General features: G+C 41.8%; 1 protein-coding gene across 1 annotated transcript in view; it reads left to right on the forward strand.

Annotated features, from left to right (window-relative positions):
* The first annotated feature begins 2,619 nt into the window (after nucleotides 1-2,619).
* TET1 (tet methylcytosine dioxygenase 1) overlaps nucleotides 2,620-26,733 on the forward strand; it is a 133,801-nt gene continuing 109,687 nt past the window's right edge. The window contains exon 1 of the mRNA XM_029609677.1: nucleotides 2,620-3,371. The gene's annotated coding sequence lies outside the window, so the exon portion shown is untranslated. The remainder of the gene's footprint in view (nucleotides 3,372-26,733) is intronic.

Consider the following 26,733-nt stretch of genomic DNA (forward strand, 5'->3'; position numbering starts at 1 on the left):
AACGTATCTGCATACTTTGCCCCTGCTATTCCTATGGGTGAGATAGGAGGGGGAAACTAGGCATGTGTACTTGAAAATTCAATTATAGCCCTGTAGTTTACTCCTCTCCACCCCTCCCCTTCCCCTAGGAATGCTTCCTTTCAAAATAGCAAACTCTAATGCTTATTAAAATTCTGCAGGGTGAAATTACTCTCCAGGGGATCTATAAGAACATAAGAAATTGCCAAACTGGGTCAGACCAAGGGTCCATCAAGCCCAGCATCCTGTTTCCAACAGTGGCCAACCCAAGCTATAAGAACCTGGCAAGTATCAAAACACTAAGTAGATCCCATGCTACTGATGCTAGTAATAACAGTGGCTATTTTCTAAGACAACTTGATTAATAGCAGTTAATGGACTTCTCCTCCAAGAACTTATCCAAACCTTTTTTAAACCCAGCTACACTAACTGCACTAACCACATCTTCTGGCAACAAATTCCAGAGCTTAATTGTGTGTTAAGTGGAAAAGAATTTTCTACGATTAGTTTTAAATGTGCTACTTGCTAACATCATGGAGTGCCCCCTAGTCATTCTCCGAAAGAGTAAATAACCGATTCACATTTATCCGCTAACACCTTTTTAAGACCACCCTCATTATTATTTATTCATGCCCTATACAAGGCACCGCGCAAAGGAGGAAGAATACAACAGGGTGGAATATATTAACAGTACATTGTTAAAGAGAACATGGGCCCAGAATGTCAAGAGCATAAAAAAAAAAAAAATTCCCCCAAATTTTAAATGTTAAGTGTATTTTGAGGCTGGGCCAGAAGACAATCAGAAAGGGTTATTTTTAGATGTCAGAAGCAATTTATTATGCATAAAGCAATTTTTGTATGCATAAATCATATTTTCTGCACATAAATCCGAAGTATAGGTCCCAGCATCAGAACTCAAGTTTCCGCCTATCGACTAGCACTAGCCCTGAAAACTTTACTCCACCTCTGACTAGGAGTTAAGTTTCTAGAGCTGAGAAAACAAGGTAAGGCAGTACCTCTGGGGGTAATTGCTAATGCCATTAGAGGACACTAATCTGTATGCACAATTTTTTTTAATGCAAAACTCCTTAATGCATTGGCAGCAAGGTTTGTGCACAAGAAATGTATGCACAACTGTGGGTTAAACTCTGTGCTTTGCTGAAATCAACTTATTACAATGTCCCTCCCCCCAGTCAGGGAGTAAAGGTGTGGAAACTAGATGTAGCCTCCTAGGTGTTTGGGAGGGTGAGGAGAGATGGATAGGTGCTAACTCTGTAGGTGCTTGAACACCCCCAAGGTTGAGCAAACTGCTTTACAGCATCCAAGGAGGGGTAATTTGTATTCAGTTTAGAAACCTCAATCATTTTGAAAAGTTGGCTCCTGTGACTGTAAGCATAGTGAACAAGGAACAGCAGAAGGGGAGAAGAGAGTGAAAAGATGGGGGGAGGGGAAACCAAGGCACGTATGCTTAAGGGTCAGAACCAGAACTTAGCAGGGAAGTGAAGACTAGGAGAGAGGAAACAGGAGAATCCTGGGCAATGGAATGCTTGCATGGGGTTCTGAGGAGGATCTACCTAGATTTTTAATTGTGGGCAGGGCTAAGTAGATGATTAGCTACCTAATGCTTTAAACCAGCCCTGCCCGTTACTCACTATAAAAAAAAAATTTTGCATCCACTGAAAGACTGAAAATATATTACATTTGAAAACAGCCAGGTAAACTTAATATCTCATGCCTCAATCAACCTCCTACTGTATAAAATGAATGTTTGCAACAAACAGAATGCAATATTCTTTGAACACTAATCTCTTCCCAGGAATGAAAAAAAGTCCTGAACAAACCAAAGTGGGCCAGTCTCAACCATTTTTTCTTTCAAATGCATAAAAATAAAGGTCTAACTTAATCCATTTGTAACTAGCTTTCGAGAACCATATCAATAAAATATCATATAGAACTGGTTTGTTGACCATTATTTCTTTATATCCAAGTGGACTAGTGGAGAAGAAGATAGGTAGGGCAGGGTACTGTTTCAACTACACCAATTTAGTTTGTAGTGCTGCTTTAAAAGAAATGCAAGAAAACTAAAGGCTATCCGGATAACATCTTCAAATGTCAAGCTCCCGCCCCCCAAAGATAAATAGAAATATAATGAAACCGCTAAAAAGCGAAGGAGAGGAAGAAGCAAGAGGATGACCAGTTTCAGCTCTATCAGCCATACGTTTGGGAGACAATTGAACTGCATCTTAAGCCCCAGAGGGAGAGGCCACAGAGCCGCCTGAGGCAGTGCCCTTCCCCCATCCCGGGCAGCCCAGCCGGTGCAGTCCCACTGCCGCCACCTCCCGGGCCCGAGCTTGCGGGGGAGGGGCTTCAGCTCAGCGAGACATGGCGAGCAGCTGAGGTTCGACTTTTGTCCTCACTTAACCTCCCCCTCCTCTCACCATACATTCTGTTTCTGCTCGTTGCCCTTTTTTTTTTTTTTTTAACCAAAGTGACCCGGGTAGCCAGGGACTTTTCTGCCACTCCTTTTCTAGACCCGCCCGGTATCCTTGTAGCGCCAAAGCGCAACCCCCCTCCCCCCCGCTTTCCCCTTAAGAACTGGCCTGCACGATCGCAAAGAGGAGGTGGGAGAGGGGAAGCGCTGCAGCCCCGGGGAGCCTGATCCTCCGCGGGCTCCATGCCACACCTTGCACCGGGCCCGGCAACAGCCTTCGGAAGGGGGATCCTTTGTTTGGGAAGATCTATTGCACGGAATATCATTTTTTGATTTGCTAACTTGCCTTGCTATTGGCTGAAGTTTTTTTTCCTTTCCCCCTCGCTGGATGGGGTTTTTTTTTTTCCGCGAGAGGCATGCCCAGTACGTCCAGATTAGTGTGAGCAAGGGAGAGCTGCTTTTAAGCAGCATGAGAAGCGCATTAAAAGGCAGTGGGAAGGAGGATTGCACCGGAGAGAGTGCTTTTGCAGAAGGAGGCAAGATGGCTACCTCGTGTGGCTTTTGCAGGAAAGAATGCAGGGGCTAATTAATGGAGACTTTACGAAAATACACAGGAGGTGCTTCCGTCATTCAGCCTTTTTTTTTTTTTGTGAATATCCTTTTTTTGGGCCTGTGATTTCGTGAAGTTTTTTTTTAATATATATAAAAAAATATATATATACTAAATGTGTATTCCATCTCTTAAGAATGGTGCTTAAAACGGGTAAAAGATTCGGTGCTATGGATCGGTTTTATCCTAAAAAAATCCCCTATGTTTTGTAAAGTGTTTTTTTTTTAATTTTATTTTTCTTTAAATTTACTACGCTGTATTTTAGGCTGTGAGGAAAAAAATGACAGGAAAAAGAATGAACGAGTTTCCAAGGTAATTGATTTTTAATAGAAATACTTATGTATTCGTTTTTTATGTGATCCTTGGCTTCCTTTCTCTCGGATATAATTCTTTCCAGATTTTCAAGGTGCTAATGGATGTAAATCAGGCTGGACATATCTTTATAAAATTGAGTATATGTTGCTAACCATTTTTTTTTTCTCGCTTGAAATGTGAATGGTTCAAAATCCGATCGGTGACTCATTTTATTTTAATGATAGTTAATTTTGCTATTCTTTATAATCCATGTTTAAAGCTAAATATCAGATGCAGTCTTGCATTAGGGTGAAATCATGATGACAGTAAATACTGTACATTTTGCTTTTTGTGTGCACTCTGGTTCACATACACTGTGGTTTAGATATATCAGCACATTTTGGGCTTTTTTTTTTTAATTGGAATTCCTAGTGTTGCTTTGATGACCATTAACAGATGCAAGACAATCTTACATTTATTTTCTTGCAATACCAAACCTTACTTGGCACACCCTAGGAGCAGTTGTGTTGGACAGGTGTCCTTTATTGACAGATGGCCTTTGGAGAGTCTCAGTATTTCAGATATTGTGTGGGATCTCTTGTGAGTCTAATTCGCTTGACTACAGTCCCCCTGCACTTGGGCTTCGTGGCCAGATGAATGCCTGATGGTCCTAACTAGATCTGTGAGGTGGAGGCCAGGGCAGGGGGGAAGGGGCGCGCCTGCAAGACAAGTTTTGTAGGAAGGGTATTCAGCTCCTGTCCGGCCATAATGCTAATTCTATGTTGGGGGGCGGGGGAAATGATCAGAGTTCAAAACCAGTATATGGTTTAGTGGGTTTTAAAGATTCTGTGTCCATGAAGTGTGTGGCTTACTGCCTGTTTATTCTGGTGGGCTTCTCTCGAGCCATTGTTACTCCAGGGGAGCCAGCCAATGAGCAGCTTTGGAAAGGCATTTGCTGGCAGATAATGACCTGGAGGGAGGAGTTAATAGCCTGAGGTAAAGCTGAGAAATCTGAGAGTAGAACAGCTGTTTGTAATCATTACTATCATGGAGATAAGACATGATTTTCTACTGTAAATAAAGTGTGTTTTTTTTTTTTTTTTTTTGTTCTGAATGTGGAGGCAGTAATCTATCGAACTGCTTAAAACAGGAAGTGACATGGTTTGTGTGTCTTCTGCTTTTGTGAGTTTTAAGTGCCATCCAGCAGTCTACTTTTCTAAGGTGAAAATGTTTACTGCTGTTGGGGAAAAACCTGATTTTATACATTTCACAGTTATGAACAGGAAACTTCCACCCCCCCTAAACAGTTACACAGCTAGTGAAAGTTTTAAATGGAGAGGGACAGTGCGGAATTGTCATACCAGACAAGTAGAGACACCAAACACCAGTTGTTGACTTCCATATATCAATACCAAGGTTGCATCTGATGGACACTGAAATCACAGCAGTTAGGAGGGAAGTTCAGAATTTAAAATTCCACAAGCAAATGCCATTGATGGTATTTGATTTCCTTGTCTTTTATTCAATATCTTCAAGTCCAAATTAAACTAAGATTTTAAAGCAGTGTCCGCTATATTTTTACTCTGGGGCATTTATAGAAGTCCGACATAAATTTAGGGCTGTCCAGTGATGATGGAGGGAAGGGGAAGACCTGTGAACACAGTTTGTTTAGACCTCTCCTGACTTTTTGGCCTATATTTAAGCTAAACCCCCCCTCCCCCCAAAAAAGAAACAAAAAAAAACACCACAATGAGAGGGCTTGCTTATGTGTACAAACTACTCCTGCCATCTTATCTCAATCTCTGATCTCCCCTCCTCCCAGCACCACCGATTAGATGTCTTGGGCTACTTTTGATCTAATTGGTCTATTAGCCAAGGTGATCACAAGGTCATATTGTACATCTTCTTTCAAAACCCTCTGGAGTAATTTATGTGCTTGCTGCACAAACTGATATATAATGTGGGTCTACAGATGCAAACATAGGAAAAGTGTAAAAGTTTTTCTGGGGCTGTTTTCAAAGTTCACAGCATTATGTTTAGAATTGGCCTAGTCTTTTCATTACACTCTTATTGATTTAAGCGCTGTTTTTTACCCCTCAAAATTGGTATTCGTACAAATGCATGGTTCTCGCTGGTTTTCACTTTAATGAGTGAGTACCAGTTGGCAGTAACTGTTGTCAATAAGAAATAAAAAAAAAGAAAAATTGTCTGTGTTTTGGTCTTTCTCTTATCCTTTCCTTTCTGTAGTAGATATGATTCTACAGGGACCAGCCTGTCTTAGCTGTGGGTATCTAGTCACTCACTGATTTTTTTTACCTTCAGAATATATTGCAGTTGAAAAATTAATTCATCTTGCATGGCACGGAAGCTTCTGGTACTGCTACACATTTTGAGATCTTTTTAACTACTTTCAGCACCTGAAGAGGAATGGGGAACTCTTGAGATGCTGCAAGACAGGAGGTGACAAAACAAATGTGTCCCCATGGTAGCTTCCTCACCCTGGTAGACTTGGTAAGAATAATAGTAGTAGCATCTCTTCTTTCAGTAGATGGTATAGAGGCACCAAAGGAAGAAGGAAAAGTAGCTCTTTTTTTTTTTTTTTTTTAATTGTGGATGTATTATATTTTTGGTTCTTGTTTCACTTTGTAGTATTTGCCAGTTTAGACAGTAATAGCTGTGAATGTTCTAACTTTGGATAAATCATTATCAAAGAGCTAGTAAGAAACACCCGCATCCATTTTAACAAAAAATAAAAGTGGGTTTATTTTTGGCCTTACCTTGAGTGGGGATCACTTATGTCAAGAAGCTTTTTCATTTGGTATTAACAAAGTTTACATTGCTCATGATCTTATTGTATTGGTTTTTATGTTCTTATCTGTAATATTTGTCATTTTATGTTGTATTTTGTTGATTGTAATCCGCTTAGCATAACTTTGCTACTATAGGTGGAATCTAGATAAATAAGATTGCTGATGGCTACTAGAAGGTAGGCACTGAGAGGATTAGGGCAGCTTAAAGAGTTATCTATCTTACAGGCCGATACAGTACAGTGCGCGCCGACTGAGCGCACTGTTAGCTGGCATTTGGATGCGTGTTTTGGACGCGCTGGCTTTACCCCTTATTCAGTAAGGAGTAATAGCGCGTCCAAAACGCGCATCCAAACCCCCCCCCCGAACCTAATAGCACCTGCAACATGCAAATGCATGTTGATGGCCCTATTAGGTATTCCCGCGCGATTTAGTAAGCAAAATGTGCAGCCAAGCCGCACGTTTTGCTTTCAGAAACTAGCGCCTACCTTTGGGTAGGCGCTAGTTTCTGCCGGCACCGGGAAAGTGCACAGAAAAGCAGTAAAAACTGCTTTTCTGTGCACCCTCCGACTTAATATCATGGAGATATTAAGTCGGAGGTCCCGAAAGTTTAAAAAATTAATTAAAAAAAAAAATTTAAAATGGGCCTGCGGCTGTCGGGTCGAAAACTGGCCGCTCAATTTTGCTGGTGTCCGGTTTCCGAGCCCGTAGCTGCCGACGCCAGCAAAATTGAGCGTCGCCTGTCAAACCTGCTGATAGCTGCCACTTCCGTCAAAAAAAGAGGCGCTAGGGACGCGCTAGTGTCCCTAGCGCCTCTTTTTTACCGCCGGGCCTAATTTAAATAAATTAAGATACTGAATCGCGTGCACGGGAGAGTGGCCTATGCGCGTGCTGGGAGAGCGGGCGTTTGCTCGCTCTCCTGCGTTTTTACTGTATCGGCCCGTAAGATGCTAATTGTGAGGGTTCTGTTTTGGCCAGGATCCCAGGGACTCATTCCAGAAAAAGAAGACAGGAAGCCTGTGACTGGAAAGTTCATTGTTGGGCCACAGTGATAGAAGAGCACCTGGAGGCATCCAGCTGTGAGGAAAGAAGGCCCCTAGAGATCAAAAACAGTGGTTGCTGAGCCTATAGCATTAGAGCAGGGCAGCAGAGGGGCGATGAGAGGAGGGGATCTTTAGTTGGCTCTCATGATTTACAGATGGATGCTTCCAGGTGCTGCTTTTACATGATACTGAACTCTCTTGCCATGGTATTGAGGGTGGAGTGGGGAGAAAAGTAGCGTGAAGGAGGTAGAATGGATGGAATAGCAGACCAGAAAGAGAAAAACACCAGGATACCATTCAAAATGCCCCAGGAAATATTTAAACCGATACAGTGGTCAAGAGTTTGGGCAGTCCTTGAGGCCAAAATTTTCTCTTGGATTTTTGATCTCTGATGAATTTTCGCTTGCAATGGCATTTTGCTTTCAGTACTCCTGTAGCATTTTATTATTGGCAGTTTTTTTTTTTATCACTTTCTGTTGTGGTTTTCCTGCATCAAAATCACAAGTAGGCCGTTTCATTAGTTGTAGTAATGTGGCATATTCCAGTGAGTTTCTGTACACTTTCTTCTCTGCCTTGAGTTTAGCATGTGTGTCCCTAAGAGTCAAGTGGTGTATCCCTTAGTCATCTCACTGTAATGACATGAGAGGAAATTCCAGACCAAAACATCCTACCACTCCAGAGTCGGACAAAAAGCAGAAGTTCAGCTACTCATCCATCCAACTGCGGATAAAATGTTTTTGTAATTTTCTGTTTTATAGTGGACATTTGTGGTGAAAAAAGGCACATACTGTTCCATTGGGGCAAGTTGTTGGACAAAGGAGAACTTAATAGGAAAGCTTAAGTAAACCAAGGTTTAGAAAAAACAAACCTAAATAAATTGACATTAAGTCTGTATCCAAATTACTAGCATTACGGTCAGCTATAAGACCCCCAAACAATCCAAAACTTTTACCGGTAAGGGTCTCTATAGGTGATCTCTTCTGTTGCTGTTTTCAAAGTTCACAGCATTATGTTAGCCTTAGCCAAGTCTTTTCATTACACTCTATTAATTTAAGCTCTGTTTTTTATCCTCCCCAAAATTGGTATTCTTACAAATGCATCGTTCTTGTCAGTTTTTACTTTTAATAAGGGAAATGAGGAAAAGAGTGCATGGGGGTAACTTGCTGGTGTGGCGATTTGCTAACCTTAACCATAAGCCTTCATACTGTTGATGCAACTCCATTATTGCTCTCTGCTTTAACTGCAGAGGGGAAAAGGGGAATTAGTTTTTCAGACAGCAACCAACAAAGACATGAATTTTACAGTCTGGAAAAACATAAGCATGGAGATGATGCAACTCCAACATTGCTCTCTGCTTCAAGGGCAAGAGGTAATGGGGAATTGGGCTCTGCCTCTGACGGTTTGGGAAACTTAAGTATGGGAGTGACTTGTATGGTGTGGCAGATGCTGCCATTATGGGGGAGACCTGTATGGCACGTCTAATGCTACCATAAGCTTGCTGGGCAGACTAGATGGTCCGTTTGGTCCTTTTCTGCTGTTGTGTTTCTATGTTATGGAAAAGAAAACTGGAGGGTAGGGTTTTTTGTTTTTTTTGTGTAATCCTGCATGGCGTATCGGTTAGCATTTCTGAGTCTCGCAAGGGGTTTTTCTTCAAGGATTTCAGTGTGTCCTGCTGCTGCACTGGGCCTTGACACAAGCTAAGAAAACTTAGAAACAATTGCCTTCCTCCTTTCAGTAACATGTCTCTTCCTTCACCTTTAATAGAAAGGCTCTTGTTTTTTTTTTTTTTTTGTTTTTTTTTTTAGTTGCTAGAAAGCAGCAGATGATTTACACACTTTCTAAATGTCCTTTTTATGATTTTGATGCAGAAAAATCACAACAGCAAGTGATACAAACTACCAATAATAAAAATTGTACAGGGGTACTGGAAGCAAGATTTTCTGGTTCCGACCCTGTGATTTCAAAGGCCACAGTCAATTATAAATGGAGGGGAACAAAAAGTTAAAACGGAAGCGGGAGGGAGAATTTTCCTCGTCACGTACGAGGTGAATATAGTTCAAGGGGATAAAAAATAGCGGCGTTGCATGCTGTATTCTGTGAGGGTTGCCTCTTCTTCCTCCACCCCAGCTCTCCTCGCCTCAGTCACTTCTGTTTGGAAGCAAACAGAGCAGGCACCCGGAGAGCAGAGGTGAAATAATCCAGAGGTGCTCGCCCCAAGCACTTCTAGCCCACAAATCAAGCTGAGCCCCGGGCGGGCCAGTGCTGACTGCTAACAGCCCAGCGCTTCTTGTTGCTGCTGGCTATTGTTGCTAATCCGGAGCAGTGCTGTGGCCTGGCCTATGCTTGGTTGCCACATCTCTGTATACCATAGCAACTGTTTTTAATTGGCTTTTGTTTGGGCTTTTAGAAGAATAAACAGCATTTTGAAGAGTAGTTATTTCAAAGAAAGTACTTTTTTTTTTTTTTTTTCTTTCCCCCTGTCCTCATCCCCCCCCCCCCAAAAAATGAGGATCAGTTTGATACAAAATAACTATAAGAGTAAACAGTTCTTCTAAAACTCTGTAAATTCCCAACTAGGCAGTTTTTAACAAGAGAGCCCAAAGAAGTTAGCAAAGAGGTTTGTGGAAAGCAGCAGCTCTCAAGCCCAAGTGACCTGGAGAGAGTGAGGTGGGACTTACTGTAGACAGGAAAAAGATGGAGCAAGCAGAATCTATTAAAAGGGCCGCTGTCCCGACAAAATAAAGGGAAGCTTTATTGTCTGCTAGCCAGTGAAAGTGCCACCTCAGGCTGGACAATGGGGTTTTGACCCAAGTGCTTGTCTGCTTAGAATGACCCTCGTGCTGCTGTTTGGGGGTGAGGGGAGGCATTCACTTTGCATGTCAGCTCTTCTCCCCCTCAGGTGAGAAATGAGGGATGAGCTTGATATTATTGTCTGCTTTGCAGCTGCAAGCGAAAATGGGATGTAATCCCAGCAACTGCAAAAGCCTTCGTTCAAAGTAAAATTGCTCTAGAACCGCCTGGGTCTAAAGCTTATTGTCCAAGCAGCTTGCAAAAGGGAGCTGTTAGCCCACACAAATAAAACTTAATTAAAGGGAAAGCCAACAAAATAGCTGGGTAGAGATGTAAGCATTCGTAGGGCTGATGTTTAAAGATGGAAACTGTTGGGATTACTTGGGTCCCTTCTGAAGAGCTTGCCTCGCGAGCAGTGTGTCTGCCTTGTGAATGCATCCTCTCTACCCAACTACTTTGGGGTTTCTTATAACTGACCAGACAAATAAAACTTTTTCTCCATTTTTCACCTGAGAGTTGCCCTTCAATTAGCACTGCTACTTGTGAAAAGAGGAAAGTTAATTGCTGAAAGCAAAACTCTGTCATAGATTGCAGTTACATAGGGGCCGATTTATAATAAGGTGCGCTGAAGCAGTCGAGGGTTTGTACATGCGTTTTCCTGCGCAATGCACTATATGGGGATGTAATAAGGGTTTTGTGCATATGAACACGCTTGCAGACCTGCGGTTGTTTCCTGCAGGAATGCATGCTAATAGCATGCAAAGGAGGTGATTAGCTAATCATAGGCAATGCAGGGAGCCACATTAATGCTAGTGTGGGTTTTTTAGCATCATGGTCAGGGAACGAGTTAAGTGTCAGCGCCGACTTGGGGGGGGGGGGATGTCGGCATACTTAGCTGAGTGCCTATCTCTGGGTCCGAGTGGCCAGCTTAGCGAGACTCTTTTCTGGGTGACCGAGCGGCCAGCATTGCTAGGTGCTCTTCTCGGCATCCGAGCGGCCAGCTTAGGTAGGTGCTTTTCTTGACGTGCAAGTGGCCAGATTTGCAACCAGCTCAGCCCCCAAGCGGCCAGATACACGGCTGGAAGAGCCCCCTAGCTCAGTGTCCGAGCGGCAAGATTGGTAATTAGCTAGGTGCCTTTCTGGGCACCTGAGCATCCAGATTCGCTCCCAGCTAAGTGTGTATGTCTGCACCCGAGCATCGAGATAGGTGCCTAACTGAGCACCTATCTCGATGCTATGCTAGTGTGGATTAGTATCCATGAAAATATTTGCCATGTTTTCTGCAGCACAGTTAATTGAAATATTAAAAATACTTCATACTTCAATAGGGAGACCTGTTCACTCGCTCGCTTTTATGCGCTGATTATCGGTGTGGTTTTTGAGCGCGGATGTGGTCGCTTATTACATAGGCCCTTACCGCACTTAGGTGCGCGCATTTGTCCGTATGTGCGTGGATTTCTGCGCGCAAATCACTTGCATAATTTGTTTTTTATATCCTGTGGAAGCAGCATCTTCAGCCCCGCTTGGTTATCAAAACCCGCGTTCATAACTAGCGCCTGTTACATCGGCTCCATAGTAACTAACGGCAGAGAGAGACTAAAATGGCCCACATTGGCTGCCTAGCAGGGTGTTCAGGGTTGTAGCTGCCACTCTGTGCAGGTTACCCCAGGCGGAAATATTGCACCAAAATTACCACTGGTTTCTTCTGTTCTTCATTTTTTTCTTTTAGCCACTAGGGATTCTCTCAGTTTATCCCATGCCTAGGGTCCTTACTTTTCAGTTTAAACTGATTTTTACCCTAATTTTATGCTGATTAAAGAGCAGTTCCGGAGCTGCAGAGGAAGCATCTCAAGGCCTTGCAGCATTTGAAGTGGGCCTTCCCGGCAGGCTCCTTGGAGAGAGGAGATAGCTGGAGCCACCACTAGTATGGATGAATGCTGCTGCAGTGGCAGGGAAAGAGGGAGATTCTTGGTGAGGGGAAAGAAAGGCAGGGAATGGGAGTAGAGATAGGGATGCTGCTGAATGGGAGAATCTGATTAATATTCTGGCTTCTGTCCACCAAATACACTCCTATATTTGCCCAGAACAATAAGTTGCACTTTTCCATGGATTTTTCTCCTGTTTTTGTTCTCAAAATAAAGCCTAATATATTCCCTGAAAATTAAAAAAAAATAAAATAAAAATGAAGGTCCTTACCTTTGAATTCTATTCTCTTGTCCTGACCACCTCTTCCTGGAGGGCATTACAGGCATCCACCATCATTTCTATGAAAATGTATTTCCTGAATTTGCCCCCTTCTACAGCTTCCTTTTACATTGGAGAAGATTTGATTCTTGTGCATTATTAATACCTTTCAGGTATTAAAAAAAGTCTGTATTATATCTGCATGTCTTTCCTCTCCTCCATGGTATACATAGTTAGATTCTCAGGCAGGGCCGAATTTCGGCATAGGCAAGTGCCTAGGGTGCCAAAGTCTGAAGGTACTCATAAACTGGGACTCCTCTGCTGCTTTAAGGATTTCTGGGGGCACAATCCCCAGGCCTCTGCCTCTGGCCGTCACAATCTTAAATCCATCCTTGTTCTGACGCTGCATCTCCTATGTCTCTTGGAGCAGACCCTGAACCATTTTGGTTGCCTTCCTCTGGACCTATCTCGGATCTTTTTCAGATCCAGAACTAAACGCACTACTCCAGGTGAGACTTCATCAGCGACCTGTACAAGGTCACGTTGTCTCCCTTTTTTGTGCTGGTTATGCCTGTCACTATGCAGCCCAGTATCCCTCTGGCCTTGGTCACAGTCTCGTCACATTGGTTCGCTACGTTCAGATTGTCAGATCCTACCTCTTTGAGGTGTTTCCCCTGGTCTGTACATAACCAATTTCTGATGACCCTGCACTTCTTGGCATTGAATCCCAGCCATTTCTCATTCTCTCTACTCTTTCAGGGTTATCCACTCTATTGCAGATTTTAGTGTCCTCTGCAAAAAGGTTTACTTCTTAAATCTCTGCAATCTCGCTTAAAAGATATTGAACAGAATTTGCCACAGTACTGATTCCTGATCCTAGTGACTCCACTAATCGCCCTTCTCTCCTCGGGGAGTTCCATTTACCACTATCCACTGTCATCTTGGTCAGCCAGTTTCTAATTCATGCCACCACCTTGGAACCAATGCCTAGGTTGCCTAGCGTATCCATGAGCCTCCAATGCAGAACAGGATCAAAAGCTTTTGCCAAAGTCCAAATAAACCACATTGACTGCCCTCCCTTGATCTGATTCTCTAGTCGCTCAGTCCAGAAACTCATTTGGATTTGTTTGCACGTCTTCTTGTAGTAAAACCATTTTGCCTCAGATCCTGCAGCCCACTGGATTGTAGGTTTTTCACTATCCTTTTCCTTCAGCAGAGTGTCTATTAATTTTCCCATCAGCAAGGTAAGGCTAATTGGCCTGTAGTTTTCAATCTCCTCTCTGCTACCGCAAAAGAGCCCACAGCCGCCCTTCTCCATTCTTGTAGCACCACTCCTGTCTCAAAGGACCTGTTGAACAGGTCCTTCAGCAGAGCTGCGAGCGCCTCTCTGAGCTCCCTTAGTATTTTGGGATGTATCTCACCTGACCCTGTAAACTCAGCCCTGTGGCCTTGCCTATTTTCAGTTTTGCGAGTTCCACACACACTTTATTTTTTTGTAAATGGAGATAGTATCTATCCCACAGTCACCTGCACTCTTACCAGCTAGCAATGGGCCTCCTCCAAAGTTATCTTTTAATGTACACCGAATTGAAGTGTTTGTGTAATAGTTCTGCTTATTCTGTGCTGCAAAGGCAGTTCTAGTGACAAGTATATTTAAAAGTCCAAATAAACTAAACTTGTACTGGATAAAGTAAGTCCCAAATGTGCCTGTACCATTTCTCATGTTGGAAAACGTGCTGTAATTAAATCCTGTCAACCCTGCAGAGAGACAGGACACAGCATATGAACAAATTTTGTGAGGCTTGCTCTATATAGGTTCCACCCACAAAATACAATATTCTGGCCACCAAACTCAATTTGTGGAAAGTAGTGCAACCTGCAGTATGCTGCCTTCAGGTGCTAGTGTGGTCATGTCCTAGCTGTCTCCTTGTAATTAAACTGTATTGATTGGATCTTTTATTGGTTTGGTTTTTGTTAGGACTTGGTAGCCCGTGAGATAGGGAGGGAATGCTGGGACTTTCTGCCTCTGGCACTCACTAGACTTGAAAAGTAAGTTCAAGTTGAGTAGGACGATAAGAGAGGCCAACTCTCTCTTCTTAAGTTTGTTGCAGTATTTATAGTTCTGGAGAAAAAGAATCAGAAGTAGTTTATTCCAGTTCAAAAGATGACACAGTTATCTATAAAAGAAACTTTGCTGACTGTAAAATGTTTTTTTTTCTGAAGTAGAGCTATTGTTAGAATAGAATTATGGCTAAAAATACCCTGTGTAGTCAGCCAGAAAATGTTCCTTTTTAGTCATATTTAAAATGCAGTGCTTTTATGAGTGAAGATATGCAAATATATTTTTAATAGACACACAAGAATAGAAGCTAACCAGTATTAATGGAAAAACTAGATGAGTGGTGATCCTGAAGAAAAGCAAGTTGTCACCTAGTGTTTTGTGATGTATCTGAAAGAATGTTTTGTCATGGAAGACCATGCATAATACGACCAGGGTCAGTTGCACTGCAGGAAACGGGGTGATCCTCATTTCCAGAGGAATATCGGAAAAGAATATATGAGATTTTATAGCACAGGAGGAAGATTGAAAAAATGTTGGTTTAATATATAAGAAATCTCTTAATACACCACTTTGAATAGTTCACAGCCTAGATTAGCAATATATATTTTTAACAAATCAATTTCGTATTTACTCAGACCCAGCTGTCCTCAGTCCTGTATGTAATGAGGAGTAAGAAGGTACTGTACAAGAATGACTTCCGTAATGCGCTGTGCTGAGCGGGTATCAGTGTCCTGGGCTTCTTGGAGATCTGCAATCCTATACATAGCTACCTGCTGTTCGGCAGAGGGTGTATCTGAAGTCCTTATGAAGGAGCTAACCAAGGCGGTTTCCGCAGCCCTCAAGGACCAACTCCAAAAATTGCATTCTTCCTGGACGAGCTGCGTGAAAAGTGAGCTAACTGCGATTGCATGAGTGAGCCGCCAGGAAAAAAGGCTGGAGGATGCCGAGGCCACAATGTCTGCACTGCAAAAAAAAAAAAAAAAAAAAAAGAACCAGCAGCTGGAAAACCATAGCTGACGAAATAACATGAGTATTGGGCTTACCAGAATCTTTGCAGAGTAAGGCATTGTTCCACTGGGTCAAAAGTTGGTTGCTGGAGGCTCTGGAGATAGCAGGCGCTGGTAGGCTGATTATTGTGGAGTGGGCATACTGTCTGGGGTCGAATGCTACATCTAATCGTAGACCTAGACAAGCAGTTGTGAAGTATTTCAATTATGTGAATAAAGCGAAAATTCTTGTGGTGTACAGGAAAAAGAAAGCTGGTTTACGAGGGGAACAAAATCCTGCAGTTTACTTGGTCTCTCTCTCTCACCCTAATGTACCCAATTATTTAATAAGGGTATCAAATTCGCACTCCAATACCTTGCACGCTTGCGGGTTTTTCATCAAGGAGACATACGCTTGTTTCATCCCAAAGAGGAAGCAAAGTGGTTTGTCGAGGGGTTGTGACTACTGGTGCCTAGATGATGCTTCAGAAATTGATGACCCTTCAGAGCAGGATACCATTTCAGCTGCTGGATTATTGATGGACCTTTCCAATTTTCAATAACTTGCTTCACCAGCTGGACTTTTTTCTATTCGGGAAGAAGAATCGTTTTTCAGGTACTGCTGTCTGAGTGGAGCGCGACCTGTTTGGAGATGTAAGGAAGAAGCCTACAGCTTCTAGCCCGTTCATGGGCCTCACGTCTGTGGCAGCTGTTTTTCCTTTTTTCTTTTTTTTTTCCCTATATGAATGTTTTTCAGACCTGATTACTAAGCAGTGCAGGTGGTTAATCTCATGTTACTTCTCCAGAGCCCCAAGTTTCTTGGTCTGACATGAGGCTACATGGCACAAATAGGATCCATCCGTTGAAGAAACGTGCTTGGGGCCTAGATTGGGCCTGAACTTGAGTTACAGTGGGGAAATGGTTACGTTGAAGGGGAAATTTGTGTGCGTGTGTGGCTGATTCTGAGGTGACTTCTTATATTTTTGGGGTTGTGTTGCTAACCTATGTGATGGTGTGGCAAGCAGAAGGGGGGTGGGATCTAAGCTGGGGGATCTCTCTGCTCCAAATATGGTTAATACTGCAAAAATGGATCATCATAAGCCTATGAATGTCTAGTATTATTGTGGAGTCCCTCAATGTGTCGGGCGGTTGAATTTGCCGATTAAAGAGAAAAAAAAGTTACTAGAGTTTAAAAGGAGAAAAGTGAATGTGGCCCTCTTATGTGGGAGCGGGTAGGACATGCTTTCTATTCCTCCTTTTACAACCAGGCAAAGGGGTGAGGTGGTGCTGATAAGTAAGCAGCTTTCTTTTACTAAGGAAGGAATGGTTTCTGATCCTGAGGGGCAGTCTCTCATTGTATGGGGAGTACTACAAGGCCTTAAAATGTTACTTGTGAGTGTTTATGCGCCTAATAAATATTCTCATGTCTGTTGTTTTTTTTCTCTCTGTTGGTCTCTAGAATTATTGAATGGGAGGATTATGCTGTGATTATGGGTGGTACCTTTAACATTATTGATAATCCTAGGATAGATTGTAATCCTTCTAAAGCCCCAAGGAAAAATCAAGCTGCTATTGGTATAGGGTTTTTATGCAGGGAATTACAAATGATTATATGGGCAGTAGGCCAAGAATCAGAAGAGGGGGGGATTTTATTCCCATGTACATAATATTTGTATCAGATTGAATTATATTTTAATTATAGAAACTCTATTTGCCAGGTTGGGATACAGTAGTATTGAAAATATTCCCTTTTCTGATCACGATATGGTTATCTCCTCATTGGGGCAGCTTGTTGAAGGGAAATCCAAGATGATGGAAGATGTCCCCTTGGCTGTACGAGGACAAACAGTTTGTAGTTTTCCTTAAGAAATGGGAGGAGTATGTGGAATTTTAACAAGGCTGGATATTGATGCCATCACACTTGGAATGCAGCCGAGGCTATATTAAGGGGACATATTTTGACTTATCAGGCCAATAAAAATAAAAAGGGCTAGGGATAAATAAATCATCACCCTTACTAAGAAACAGCAATTTAAAAAGGTTGCATGTGAGAGATTTTGCACCAGCCACTAAGCAAGAGCTATTAGCAACCAGAAGAGAGCTAAATGACACATTAACAGTCAAAGTGCAGCAGAATATTATGTGCTATCAATATAAACACACAGAGGGCGGAGTAAACAGCTCACATATATAGAGAGGATGCAAAGAAAGAAATGTGTGGCAAACCATATACACTGATCAATATCTAACAGCAGAGAAATTTTAATTGTAAATAGTCACCTAAGTGGTACATGTTTGTAAACAGTCAAATATAATATAAAAGTCTTTTTTATTTACATTTTATACTATATTTGACTGTTTATTTACAAATGAACCACTTAGCTGACTGTATTTACAATTTAAAATTTCTATAAATATAAACATCAGTGGGGCAACGAACCAGGCAAACTACTAGCCAAATTGGTTAGAAATGACAGAGGGCCCAAGGGACTAATAACTTGAATTACCCATGCTTCTCAACACTAGACACTAACTCCTGATTATATTATCTGTTTTTGTCCAATACTATCAGAATATCTCTGTAGCTGGTAGTGTCTCAGAGACAGAATTTTTAAAAGATTTGACGGTTTCAAAATTGTCTAACCATGCTAGGGCTAGGCTAGAAGTCCCTATTCAGGATGCAGAAATTACGGTTATTAAACAACTGAAATTAGCTAAAATACCAGGTCCAGGTGGGTATTGCCCAGAATTTTACAGACTCTTGAGAGGCTCATCAATTGATCTGCTAAACTGTATGTTTCAAGCCATTTGTGATGGGGGGGTATTTTGATAGTGGTCACAGCTTAGCAATGGTAGTATTGTTGCCCAGACCAGGCAAGGATATGAGAGATCTATAGGCCTATTTCGCTTTTTAAACCAGGAATTTAAAATCTTGGCTTCAGTACTGGCCACACATTTGAATAAGGTCATACAAGATGTGGTTAGCAGGGACCAAGCGGCTTTATCAAAGGTAGATTATCTAATAACAGCTTACTAAAAGTGATACTGGCACTCGTCCTCAGTCATCCATAATCAAGATGGGATGCTTGTTAGCCTTGATGCTGCTAAAGCCTTTAATTGGGTGGCGTTGGCCATACTTATTGGGGGTGCTGGAAAAATTTGGACTAGGGGAACGATTTGTTAGGTGGATGAAGTTGTTATACCATCAACATCCTGTTCACATTTTAGTGAATGGATTAGCTGAAGTTTTCACTCTGGGGAGGGGTACTAGGCAGGGCTGCCCCTTTGTGGTCTCTGTTTTTTGTCCTTTTCCCTGGAACCTTTGGCCATCAAAGTGCGTAATCTGGAGTCTGTTAAGGGCTCAAGAATAAAAAAAATAATAATAATGTGAAAGTGGAATTGTTTGCGGACGACATGATGTTCATTGGTAATCCACGGACCTCTTTGAGGGATATGTTATAAGGTATAGAATCTTTTGGGGTTTTTGCTGGATTGTGCATTAACTATGATGAATCTGAAGTTCTTCCCCTTGATAGTTCTCTTCCAGATAAGGTGGGTTGGGGAATTTCCACTGATCTGGGCCAAGAAGAGTCTCCATTATTTAGGAATTTAACCTAGTTAGCCAAGATGTATGATATTAATCTGTCTTCCATTCTTGATAAGGTGACGCTTCAGAGGTGGAAAGACCACCCTCTATCACTCATGAGGCTGTGTTGCTTTGGTAAAGATGGTGATCCTCCCTAAATTTCTTTATTGCCTACGAATGCTGCCTATCTGGGTTAAGGATAAAGACATATGGGCTTTTAAAGCAGCTATAGGAATGTTTATTTGGAGAGGGAAATGGGCCCATATCAAGTTTGCTACATTGAGATTGGGTAAGCTGCAAGGGGGTGTGGCTTTACCAGATTTGCAGATTTATAATGTTGCATGTTTACTGTGTTTTATATTCAAGACTGGATGTCTAATCACCATAAATATGATGTAGAGAGCTTGATGCAGGATTGGTCTCTTCATACCATCCTCTTAACTTGTTGCATATGCCTAGAACTAAATTGACCCCAATTTTATGGTTATCTTTTTGGTTTCAGGCAATACGTAAGGCCTGAATGTGATGGAGGTCATTGCTCAAGAGAAGCAGCTCCATTTCTCCTTTTTTGACATTAGTGGGCAATTGAGATTTTCTGCTGGGACGACGGGACTGTGGAATTTTTCAGGGAATGGGCTAATAAAGGTTTTCGTAAATTTATCTCAGTGGGTAGATGATGAGCCCTTGTCTATTCATTTATTTTAACAACTGCAGGAGGACTGGGAGATCCCAAGTAAACATTATATTTGCAGGGGTGGCATTATTGCCTTCAATTGTGCAAGGGGCACTAGAGCTTGCTATTTTTGTCAGATGATGAGGATGGTTTTTTTGGACACCACTCCGAAATTCAATAAAATCGCAATTTGGGTTAGTCCATTTGAAAACAAGGTTGGTGGACCCTCAGTTGGGCCATTTAGCTGGAAAATGGAGTGAGGATCTGGGGATTTGAAATTGGCATTTTCTTGGATATACAAATACCTGTTTTCAGCTTCCTTGTGAGAAATTAAACTTAAACGTCTACATAGGATAGATATAACCAGAGCTTTAGGAGCCAAAATGCATCTATGGGAGTCGGACCTTTTGTACTAAATTTAATATGCATGTGAGCCCTCTGTCAGGTGTTTACTGGATGTGTAAAACTATGTAGTTACTGGAGGCAGATATGTGGGTTATTGGAGCGAACTTGGGATGCGAAATTACTTGGTCAGGATCACTTCTCTTTATATTTAACAGACAAGAGGCTTATGATAGCCTCAAAGAGGGGGGGGGGGAATTTTGTGTGGCTATTGTTTGAGCAAAAAAGCAATTTTTGTTATATTGGAAATCAGAGATTCCACCCACTGTAGGAGCATGGAAGGATTTGAGGTTACAGATGGCGCAGATGGAATTGCGGAGGCGATAGCTTGTAAAGCATCCTAAGCAACTTTTTTTGATGCGAGGGTATTTTACCCTATGGGAGAAAATTACTAAACAGTTTTAAAGAGTTTGTAAAGAATCAGCTGTGTGTGGGGGTGGGATTCTGCTGAAACCTCCCTGCCAGGAGGTAAAGCAAATTTAGAATTTCAAATAATTTTTTTTTGTTCAGTCATGTGTTTGACTTGTTCTCAACTGATATTGTTGTATTGGATAAGGTAAGATTGTACCACTGCTTCTCTCTGATTTGAATAAAATAGATTTAAAAAAAAAAAATAATAATAACTTCCAGATTATGTAAGAAATGGAAACTGGAAGAAACCTGTTGGCTTTCCTTTCAGTGTTCTATTCTTTTGGGAATCGAGTCATTAAATGTACAGAAATAACAGCGGTTGATTTGGATTAAATTTGATAAAGAAGCAGGGCGCATTTTTCCTTTTAGCCTTTTGATTTCTGCAGCTACAGGAATGCATTGTCATAAAGCATGAAATGCCCTCGGTGAAGCAAGGCACAAAGCTTATGGGGAAAAAGGGTCTCCGTCCAAGGGAAACCGTGTCCTGCAACGGCTGATCTGTAGAGGATAATTTTGTGTGGTGTGTGTTTTATAATCCTGTGGGAGCCCCCCCCCCCCCCCCCCCCCCCCCACACACAAAAAAAGGGGTTGAACCCGAATGCTCCCTCAGTTTGGTGCTGTTAGCCACCACTGGAAGCGGTTGTAAATCTGATTCTCCTTGGCAGTATCGGATGAAAGGACGCAGACGCAGCTTGCCGTGCTGGTGCACAGGAGTCTGTCTGAAGGCTGCGATGTTCTGTTTTGTCGGATGTGTTTAGTGGATTTTCTTCATGGCCTCTTGCCTAATGCCTTTCTGACTCGGTGTATTTCAGTACAACAATTACAGACCTCATTTCCCTCTTAAAGAGCTTGCATTTTCTAATCCAGGCTTGACTGCTGAAAATATCAATTTGCCTGTTTTGTTTCTCGCCTTCTCACTTTTCTCTTTTGTTCGTATTGCTAGCTTCCTTTTTTATTTATTTTTTTTTAGCCCTAGTAATTCCTGTGATTTGCACATGTTCTTTTTATATAAGAAGATGTCCCGTGTGAAGCAGTTGTGAACTTGGAGTACAAACTGCCGATTTGCACTCATTGGTTGACTGCACTGGATAGAGGGTGGCAGTGCAAACTCCTCTCTGGGGCCTTTCTTAGTAAGCATCCTAGCAACCATTTTCCGCATAAACAGCAACCGGTGGTGATTAGGAGTGACTTAACACTAGCTCCCATGTCCTCCTGCCCTTGTCACTGCTCAGCCACTCCCGTTCTTGCTGTTGGTGCTGCACTTCCTTTTTTTTTTTTTTTCCTTTGCAGCAGGTTAGCTTTTTCACAATAAGAAGGGAGGATATTATCTGCAGACCCAGGCTCTTGTTTTTGACAAGAAGCCAGCAGGAAAATGGTGATAATGCCTCTGTATAAGTCCCTTGTGAGATCTAATGTGAGTTCTGCATACAATTCTGGAGACCACTCCTTCAAAAGCATATTAACTGAATAGTTGTTACAGAAGGCAGCTATTAAAATGGTTAGGGGTCTTCATCAAAAAGCATGTGGGGACAGACACCAAGATCCAGACAAGGAGGGAAATGGGAAATATGGTAGAAAAACGAGTTCATAGGAAGTGCCATGCTGGGTCAAACCAAAGGGCCAACAAGCCCAGCATCCTGTCTTAGACAGTGACCAGTCCCTAAAAGTAATTTAAATGTCATAGGGAGCGAGCAGCAAGAAAAGTGGTGGGTCTCCTCAAGTCATTTGGTTAATAATTATTTATGGACTTTTTTCTTCCATAAACTTGTCCAAACCTTTTTAAACTCAGCTGTGCTAGTTGTCTTGACCACATCCTCTGGCTTGATTGTGCTGTAAGGAGTGTCCTTGTGTTGTTTAAAAGGGTAAATAACCATTCCCTATTTACCAATTTTATTCCAGTCATGATTTTGTAGATTTCAATCATATCCCCAGCCCCCCTCAATAGTTTATTCTCCATACTGAAGTGCCCTAACATGTTTAGACTTCATGTAAAGCATTTATATCCTGCCCCCTCTGAATGGGTTACACGCTAACGTACATAATAAAGATGGACTAAAATACAAAAATAAAAAGTTACTTACAAAACATGATACAGATGGAATGGTATCATAAGGGAGCTGTTGCAACCCTTTAATCATTTTGGTTGCACTTCTCTATACTTTTTCTAAGTCCGCTGTATCCAGAACTGATTTGAAGCTCCAGGGAGGAAGATTCAGAAACAACGTCAGGAAGTATTTCTTCACGGAGAGGGTGGTGGATGCCTGGAATGCCCTTCCAGAGGAAGTGGTGAAGACCAGAACTCTGAAGGACTTCAAAAGGGGCGTGGGATAAACACTGTGGATCCATAAATTCAAGAGGCCGCCAATGAAGAGTGGGGGGACTCGCCAGAATGATGGCTACTGCCTGGAAACAATACCCTTATTCAATAAACATATACATGGTTTCTGTGACTCCAACATCACTCTAAGCTTCAACAGCAAGAGGAAATATGGAAAAAAAGGATTTGCACTCACAAAGAGGGGAGTAGCTGGCTTGTTACGGCGGTTACTACCCCAAACCAAATAAGCCTGATACTTCACTTTCAATGCATATCCAGCATAGTTCTCTGCTTCAACGGCAGGGCTGAAGAAAAAATGATACTTCACACATCCAGCAGAGCTCTCTGCTTCAACGGCAGGGGAGAGAAGAAAAAGGGTTCGCACTCACAAAGCGGGGGAGTAGCTGGCTTGTTACGGCGGTTACTACCCCAAACCAAATGTGCCTGATACTTCACTTTCGATGCATATCCAGCATGGCTCTCTGCTTCAATGGCATGGGAGAAAGACTGATACATCACGCATTTCCAGCATAGCTCTCTGCTTCAACAGCAGGGAAAAAAAAAACCTGATGCTTCACGCATATCCTGCATAGCTTCAATGACAGGGGTGAAGAAAAAAAGGATTCGCAATCACAAAGCGAGGAGTAGCTGGCTTGTTACGGCGGTTACTACCCCAAACCAAATGTGCCTGATACTTCACTTTCGATGCATATCCAGCATGGCTCTCTGCTTCAACGGCAGGGGAAAAGAAAAACAACCAATAAGGGCTGTATAACATAGTCTGGGTAAAACAAATAAGCATGGGTGCTTATTGCGGCGGTTACTACCCCTACTACCCCTAACTAATCAAGCTAGACATTTCACTTGGATGCAGCTCCATCACTGCTCTCTACATTAATGGTGGGGGTGGAAGGGAAATAGAACCAAGAGCTAAGAGAAACAGATAAGTATGAGAGAAAAAATGTGTGAGGCTTGCTGGGCAGACTGGATGGGCCGTTTGGTCTTCTTCTGCTGTCATTTCTATGTTTCTATGTTTTGAAATGCGGGGACCAGAATTGCACACACTACTCGAGGTGCAGCCGCACTATTGATCTATACGGAGACATTATGACCTCTTATTCTCCTTTCCTTTCTGAAGAATTCCTAGCATTGTTTGCTTTTTTTTTTTTTGGCCGTCACCACTGCGGAGGATTTCAACATACTGCCAACAGTGACTCCTAGATCCTTTCCCTGGGTGGTTACTCCTAATGCGGAACACATTTATCATGTATTTAAAATAAGGGTTATCTTTCTCTATGTATATCACTTTGCTCTTGTCCACATTAAATTTCATCTGCCATTTAGGTGCCTAGTTCTGCAGTCTCACAAAATCCTTCTGTGTTTTAACTACTCTGAATGTTGTTGGTCATCTGCAAATTTCATACTTCACTCCTTGCCTCCCTAGATATCTATTGAATAAGATGAACAGCACTGGTCTTAGGACTGATCTTTGGGGCATGCTGCTTTTCACCTTTCTCCCCTGAGAAAACTGGCTATTTAGTCCTATTTTTTGTTTCCTGTCTTTTAACCAGGTGCACCCCATTGTGCGCGCCGACCACACATTTTATAACATGCGCGCGACTGCACGCACATGTTAAAGTCGGGCATAGATTTGTGCGCGCCGGGTTGCACGCACAAATCTACAACCGCGCACAGGTACAAATATCTGGCCCATAGGGAATAAGCCACTGCTATTACTGGCATCAGTAGCATGGGATCTACTTAGTGTTTGGGTACTTGCCAGGTACTTGTAGCCTGGATTGGCCACTGTTGGAAACAGGATGATGGGCTTGACGGAGTATTGGTCTGATCCAATATGGCCATATGTTATGTTGTTTTGCTCTAATACTTCTTCTAGAGTCGCACTGATTTGATTCACTTCCTCTGAGTCTTCGTCTAGAAAAAAAAATGGTTCAGGTGTGGATATCTCCTTATCTTCCTCTGTAAAGTCTGAAGTGAAGAATTAAATTAATTTTTTGCTATGATCATATCATCTCTTAGTTCCCCTGCCATCCCGGTTATCTAATGGCCCAGCTGACTCCCTTGCCGGGTGTTTTGTTTTTAATGACCTTGAAAAGGTTTTATTACTTTTTTACCTTTTTTTCCCTCTTGGCCTGCTTTTAGTGTGTTACATCTAATTTGGTAGTGCTTATGTAGTTTCGATTTTCCTCATTAGGCCCTGCTTTTCATTTTTTTAAAGGCAGCTTTTTTGTCTTTGACCTCTTTTAGAGCACCACTTAGCCATGCTGTTGGGTGCTTGTGTTTTTCTTTCTTTTGACCTTCATATAAATGCAGAGGAAAGTGGGTCTCTTTCAATGGAAAGGGGGCAGACTTGGGAGTAATCTTTGTAAAGAAATATTTTCTCTAGATTACTCCCAAGTCTGTCCCCCTTTCACCCTCCTCCCATGAGGGTGTCCACCTTCCAGTCTTCAGGTATCATAGCTGATTTTAATGAGTGTTTGCAGCGCTACTATTAATAATTTTGTAATTTCATTTTTCAGTTCTTAGAGCACTCTAGGATTTTTACCATCTAGTCCAGGTAATTTGCTACTCGTTAGTTTGCCTATTATATCTTCCAGGTTCACTGAGTTCCTCTGAATCATTATCTTTTAAATATCTCTCTTGGCATGTGTATCTTCCTTACATCTTAGACCTCAGTAAAGACCAAAGCAAAGAATTCATTTAGTCTCTCTACTCTAGCCAGCCTTATCCTACCTTAGTGCCCCTTTATTATGAGGTTTGTTTTTTTTTCCACAGCAAACTTCTTTTCAAATTCTGTCTTTGCCTTGCTTATCAGTGCTTTGCATCTAACTTGTCAGTGCTTATGTTTCCTGGTTTCTTTATTCCAATCCCTTCTTCTTTTTTTTTTTTTTTTTTTTAATAGCCTATCTCACCTTTTTTATTCATGCCAGGAGTTATTTGGTCTTCCTTTTATGCCTTTTTAATGCATGGAATACATATAGGCTGGGCTTCCAAGATGGTATTTTTTTATTTAAAAAAAAAAAAAATCTGTTTAGAATTACCAGCAGATAAAACAAAGTACACAATAACAAACCTCTGCAAACATTACAATCACAGAACAAGTTTGCCATTTTTGTACTGAACCCCACCCCATCCATTTTTAAACTAACCATATTCAGGCTCTTGTCATTATCAGATAAACTAATGAACTGACAACAAAACTATGCAATCTAGTAGTAAGAGAATTTAAACACATCAGGCACACAGACATTTTTGCTGTCAAGCTAGTTTACGTACAGACAGTAGTTCCATAAGCAACAGGTAGTGCATTTGAATCCTCCATGTAGTCAAGCTGGGCAGATCTTTCTCAATCCAGTGTAATACACACTTTTAAATAAGACACAATGTCCTAATCAGAATGAGCACATTTAAATTATCAAAACCTAAGTCATTAACGATATCTAAAAGGCAGAAGTCAGCAGCATCCAAAATTATTGTATTATAGCAGTAGTTCCACACACGAGGTATAAAGGAACCCTCTTCCCCACATTTAGAACATGCACCAGATAGAATCACCTTTGCCTGATTAAGTGCTTTGGGAGAAAAGTATAATCTATGAATTTTGAAATGAATCTCCCTCAAAGCAGCACATTCAACCAACTTATTTATTTGCCTCAGACTACTTGGTAGGTCATCGTCCTGCACTTCCTTACCCAAATCCTTAGTCCATCTCTTAATTATAAGGTTCAATAACCCATCTGAAACTTCCCCTATCATATTTCTATAGAATTTAGACATCCATCCCTTCTCTAATTTAGGAGCCAGTACATCTTGTTCAAAATGGCCTGCCTCAAATATACTGACATCCTTTTGCAATAAAGCAACAACATAATGCTGGGACTGTCATTATACATAAAACTCATATTACTCTTGTAAGAACTCAAAAGGTTGGACACATCATTTATCTTCCATTAAGATTTGCCCTATGGATTGAAAACCTTTAGCTTTCCATAAGAACATAAGAAATTGCCATGCTGGGTCAGACCAAGGGTCCATCAAGCCCAGCATCCTGTTTCCAACAGTGGCCAATCCAGACCATAAGAACCTGGCAAGTACCCA

This window comes from Rhinatrema bivittatum, chromosome 7, assembly GCF_901001135.1.
Source record: "Rhinatrema bivittatum chromosome 7, aRhiBiv1.1, whole genome shotgun sequence".
Lineage (NCBI taxonomy): Eukaryota > Metazoa > Chordata > Amphibia > Gymnophiona > Rhinatrematidae > Rhinatrema > Rhinatrema bivittatum.